Source organism: Somniosus microcephalus, chromosome 1, assembly GCF_052327205.1.
Source record: "Somniosus microcephalus isolate GS21.2 chromosome 1, FLI_Smic_1.0, whole genome shotgun sequence".
NCBI classification, from domain to species: domain Eukaryota; kingdom Metazoa; phylum Chordata; class Chondrichthyes; order Squaliformes; family Somniosidae; genus Somniosus; species Somniosus microcephalus.
Genome location: NC_140987.1, coordinates 252,562,787 through 252,569,236, shown reverse-complemented (window position 1 = coordinate 252,569,236; position 6,450 = coordinate 252,562,787).

Here is a 6,450-nt window from a genome sequence, read left to right as displayed (position 1 = left end):
GTGCAGATAGAGGCCATTTCGGCCCATCGAGCCTGCACCGACACATATCCCACCCGATCCCCGTAACCCCTACACCAACACATATCCCACCCTATAACCCCACATATTTTAATCCCCCTAACACTAAGGGTCAATTTATCATAGCCAATCAACCTAACCTGCACATCTTTGGACTGTGGGAGGAAACCGGAGCACCCGGAGGAAACCCACGCAAACACGGGGAGAATGTGCAAACTCCACACAGACAGTCACCCGAGGCCGGATTCGAACCCAGGTGCCTGGCGCTCTCCAACTGCCGCCGGCAGCGCAACTCTCAACACTGGCAGAGGGGAGAGGGTCTGCTGGCTCCCCCCTCCCTTTCCCCCTCCTTCCTCCCCCCCTCCCCCTCCTTCCTCCCCCCTCCCCCTCCTTCCTCCCCCCTCCCCCTCCTTCCCACCCCCCTCCCCCACATCCCCTTCCCTCGCCCCCTCATTTTACCCCCCCACCCCTTTCCCCCCACCCCCTTCCCCCCACCCCCTCTTTCCCCCCACCCCCTCCTCCCACCCCTCCTGTGTGTGTCTCTCTCTCTCGCTCTCTCCTGTCTCTCTCTCTCAACAACAACATGCCCTCAAAAAACCCTCGGCCCCGCCGGGCACTCCAGCTAGTACTCCATATTTTAACTACATCAAAGGAAAATGTCAAAATGACGTATATATTTCCAAAATCCTCTGAAAGCAGACTATCTATGTAAACAGTTTGCAATTGTTTACCTCGGAACCATTTCCCTTAAACAAAACTTCCTTTACCTACTGTTATCTTTAGCAAAAGGACTCGCTGCCCCTGTTTTATTACCCCACACTTATATGTAAAGTGCTTGTGTATGGAAATAAGAAGACAAGCCATGCTTTCTCCTCACAACGCTTCAGTGTCATCCTGTTTATATCGGAAAGCCTGATCATGCATTCCTTTTACGACACTTCAATGTCATCCTGTTTAACAAAGGAGTTCGATTGTTAAACTCTTAACTCTCCAAGATGTCCAACATATATCTCTCCAGGATGTCTAACATTTATCAGTAAATTTAATTCCAAGCCACCAAGCCATTACAACAATGTTGTGTTTATTTCTTCAGATATACTGCGAATTATACTTACTGCACTTAGCTTAAAAAGTCCAATGGATAAAGTTTCTGTGGGGGTTTTCCCCCATAACCTTGCTGTTTATACCATTATCTGGGATTTTCATGGTAAATTCGACCCCCAATTCCTTGGATTTTGTCATGAGTTTCCTTCTCGCCAAGATGAGCAATGTTAGTGATGGGAACAACTGCCATTGAGTTCTCTCAAATTGTGCAAAAGGTTTTCTGCAAAGAAAAATACTTTTTTTGTTCAATAATTGAAATTTCTGATGTCCAATAAGGATTTAAACAAAAATTGTATATTTCTCAAAAAACATTAAATTATTCCATCAAATTGTTGTTTGTCTTTTAATGTTCTCGTAAAAGGTTTGGCTTTAACTGAAGGCCTCTGCCTCTCGGGTCGTGCAGACTGAGCATGTGCAGTGTATCCAATGTCCTAGGATGCATCAGTCCTGTTCAGTCAGCTGTACTGGAATCTTCTAGTAGTTTCTGTTCTAAAGTTTTTCAAAATTATTTAAAGAAAAGCTAGAGGAAATATTTCAAAGTCCCTTACCAGGTAAAATTTATATATTTTTTTTAAATCTGGAGTCTTTGTGTATTTTTTTCATGAACAGTGTGTGCGTTAGTGATGGAATAAAATATTTATTAAAAGAAAGCTTACATTTATATTGCCTCAGATGTCCTGAAGTGATTTACAGCCAATTAGTTGCTTTTGAAGTGTATTCACTTGTTATTAAAGCAAATGTGGCAGCTAAACAGCAATGAGCTAAATGATAAGTTCATTTTTTGATGGTGGTAGAAGGATAAAAGGTGGCCAGTAGACTTGTAGAACTCCACTGCTCTTCAAACAGTGCCATAGGGTATTTTATGTTGCCTAAAGGCTGTAACTATTTATAACACCAGTACGATAACAAAATACTGCAGATGCTGGAAATCTGAAATAACAACAGAAAATGCTGGAAAAACTCAGCAGGCCAGGCAACGTCTGTGGAGAGAAATTAGAGTTGACGTTTCGGGTCGAAACCCTTTTTCAAAACTGGAAAGGAAATAAAATAGATCGAAGGCAGGGCTGCGATAGAACAAAAGAAGTAAAGAGACATTAAGAGGTATTCAAAACCAGACGAAATGGTAATAGGATAAGTGGAGACAAAAGATGGCTGAGATTAGGTGTGAAGTGTACTGGCAAGATGAGACAGAGCTGCCATGTGGGAGAGGGAAAAAAAGGAAAGGGGGGTGGGGGGAAGGGAAGACCCAAAACAAAGTGGTGGAAAAAATTTAAGTAAAAATGTAATAGGGGTCTAGGTTATGATGTGAAATTGTTGAACTCTTGCATCCGGAAGGCTGCAAAGTGCCTAATCGGAAGATGAAGTGCTGTTCCTTGAGTTTACGTTGAGCTTCCGTGGAGCAATGCAAGAGGCCAAGGACGGTGAGGTCCGAGTGGGAATGGAGCGGTGAATTAAAATGACAGGCGACCGGAAGCTCGGGGTCACCCTGATGGACTGAACGGAGGTGTTCCGCAAAGCGGTCACCCAATCTGCGTTTGGTCTTCCCAATGTAGAGCATCATGAGCAGCGAATACAGTATACTAGATTGCAAGAAGTACAAGTAAATCGCTGTTTCACCTGGAAGGAGTGTTTGGGGCCCTGGACAGTGGGAAGGGGGGAGGTGTTCCTCGACTTCTCCGTCTCCATCTCTGGGGATAGGTTATCGACCAATATTCACTACAAGCCCACTGACTCCCACAGCTACCTGGACTACACTTCCTCCCACCCCGCCTCCTGTAAGGACTCTATTCCATTCTCACAGTTTCTCCGTCTCCGCCATATCTGCTCCGATGATGTCACCTTCCACACCAATGCTTCTGACATGTCTTCCTTTTTCCGCAACAGAGGATTCCCCTCTACCGTGGTTGACGCGGCCCTCGACCATGTCCATTCTATCTCCCGCACTTCTGCCCTCACCCCTGCCCCTCCCTCCCGGAACCACGATAGGGTTTCTCTTGTCCTCACCTTTCACCCCACCAGCCTCCACATTCAACGGATCATCCTCTGCCATTTCTGCTACCTCCAAAGTGATCCCACCACCAAATGCATCTTCCCCTCCCCTCCCCTTTCAGCATTCCGTAGGGACCGCTCACTCCGAGACACCCTAGTCCACTCCTCTATCACCCCCAACAGCCCTTCCCCTTTGCCTGGCACCTTCCTGTGCAAGCGCAGGAGATGTAACACCTGCCCCTATACCACCCCCCTTCACACTGTCCAGGGCCCTAAACACCCCTTCCAGGTGAAACAGCGATTTACTTGTACTTCTCGCAATCTAGTATACTGTATTCGCTGCTCACAATGTGGTCTCCTCTACATTGGGGAGATCAAACGAAGATTGGGTGACCGCTTTGTGGAATACCTCCGTTCAGTCCGTAAGGGTGACCCCGAGCTTCCGGTCACCTGTCATTTTAATTCACCGCCCCATTCCCACTCGGACCTCACCGTCCTTGGCCTCTGGCATTGTTCCACGGAAGCTCAACGTAAACTCGAGGAACAGCACCTCATCTTCCGATTAGGCACTTTGCAGCCTTCCGGACTCAATATCGAGTTCAACAATTCCAGATCATAACCTCGGCCCCTATTACATTTTTACTTATATTTTTTTCCACCCCTTTGTTTTGGGTCTTCCCTTCCCCCCCCCCTTTCCTTTTTATCTCTCTCTCCCACATGGCAGCTCTGTCTCATCCTGCCAGTACACTTCACACCTAATCTCAGCCATCTTTTGTCTCCACGGTCCTATTACCATGTCGTCTGGTTTTGAATACCTCTTAATGTCTCTTTTACTTCTTTTGTTCTATCGCAGCCCTGCCTTCAATCTATTTTATTTCCTTTCCAGTTTTGAAAAAGGGTTTCGACCCGAAACGTCAACTCTAATTTCTCTCCACAGATGTTGCCTGGCCTGCTGAGTTTTTCCAGCATTTTCTGTTATTTTTATTTATAACACCAGTTCTTCCGCGCCGACAGAACTGCAGACTCCGGTAAGAGCAAGGGAGGCGGTTTGTGCATTTACACCAACAATGCCTGGTGCACTAACACTGATATAATTGATAGATCCTGCTCGGCTGATTTGGAATTCCTCATGGTAAGGTGCAGACCCTTCTACCTGCCTCAGGAATTCACGAATGTTATCATCACTGCGGTCTACATCCCACCACACGCTAATGCCAAACTAGCACTGAAGGACCTCTACAGGGCCATCAGCGAACAACAAACTGCGCACCCAGACAGAGCTTTTATCGTGGCGGGGGACTTCAATCACACAAACCTAAAAACTGTACTACCGAAATTCCACCAGAATGTCTCCTGCCCCACAAGAGGGGAGAACACACTGGATCAAGTCTACACGAGCATTGTAGACGCTTACAAGGCCATTCCCTGCCCCCACCTTGGGAAGTCTGACCACCTCTCCCTGTTTCTAGCCCCAGCATACAAACCGCTCATCAAAAGAGAGAGAACATCAATGAGAGCAGTGAAAGTATGGCCAGAGGGGACAGTATCGGAGCTTCAGGATTGCTTCGAACGCACTGATTGGGGCATGTTTGCCCATAATGACATCGAGGAATACGCATCCACAGTGCTATTCTACATCAACAGCTGCGTCGAGGTCATCACGACCCACAAAAATATCAGGTCATACCCCAACCAGAAACCCTGGATGAATGGAGAGGTCCGCTCACTGTTGAAAGCATGCGACGCAGCATTTAAATCTAGCGACGCGGCGGCTTACAGTGCAGCTAGGACCAACCTAAAAAAGGGTATCAGGACTGCCAAAAGGAAACAGACACTGCGGATAGAGGATCACTTCCGCAACAACTCGGACCCCCGGCGCATGTGGCAAGGCATCCAGTCCATCACTGACTACAAGGGCAAAAACACCAGTCCCCCGGTCAGCGACGCCTCCCTTCCGGAGGAGCTTAACAACTTCTACGCTCGCTTCGACAGGGACAACAAGGAGCCAGCTACCAAAGCCTTGCCACCCCCGGAAGACCAGGTGCTCACTCTGTCGACCTCCGACGTAAGGGGCGCTCTACGCAGAGTGAACACACGAAAGGCTGCTGGACCGGATAGCATCCCTGGATGGGTACTCAAGGAATGTGCTGATCAGCTGGCTGATGTCTTCACCGCCATCTTCAATCTGTCATTGGCCCAGGCAGTAGTCCCTACATGCTTCAAGACCGCCACCATCAATCCTGTGCCTAAACAAGCGGCTGTGACGTGTCTGAACGACTATCGACCTGTCGCACTCACACCCATCATAATGAAGTGTTTCGAGAGACTGGTCTTAGCCCACATCAAAGCCAGTGTTCCTGCCTCCCTTGACCAACACCAGTTTGCCTATCGTGCAAACAGATCAACGGAGGATACAATCACAACTGCTCTACACTCGGCACTGAATCACCTAGATGGTAAGGAGACCTACATCAGAATGCTGTTCATAGACTACAGCTCAGCATTCAACACTATCGTCCCCAACAAGCTGGCCACCAAACTCCAAACTCTTGGCCTGAACACTTCCCTCTGCAACTGGACCCTGGACTTCCTAACAAACAGACCCCAGTCTGTCAAATTAGGTAACCACACCTCCCCCCCCCCCGACCCTGAACACGGGGGCCCCACAAGGATGTGTGCTGAGCCCCCTCCTCTACTCCCTCTTCACCCACGGCTGTGTGGCTGTTAATGGTTCCAACACCATCATCAAGTTTGCAGATGACACCACGGTAGTAGGCGGAAGTCACACCCCCATCCACATCAATGGGCTGGAGGTGGAAAGGGTGGCCAGCTTTAAGTTCCTCAGAGTCCACATCACGGAAGACCTCTCCTGGTCCCTCAACACCTCCTCTCTGGTGAAGAAGGCCCAGCAGCACCTATATTTCTTGAGGAGGCTGAAGGGATGTAATCTGTCACCCCTGATCCTCTCTAACTTCTACCGCTGCACTATAGAGAGCATGCTGACAAACTGTATCACGGTATGGTATGGCAGCTGTAGCTCCCATGACCGGAAAGCCCTGCAGTGGGTAGTCAAAACTGCCCAACGCATTACCGGCACCCGGCTACCGACCATAGAGCATATATATCAGAAACGCTGCCTACGGAGGGCACGGTCCATCATCAAAGACCCTACCCACCCCAGCCACAGTCTGTACGCCCTCCTACCATCTGGAAGACGCTACAGATGCATTCGCACCCGTACGACCAGATTTAGGAATAGCTTCTTTCCCAGGGCTGTCACCCTACTGAACTCCACAAATAAACACTAAAGCCTGCACATCTGCCAATGCACTTTATTAT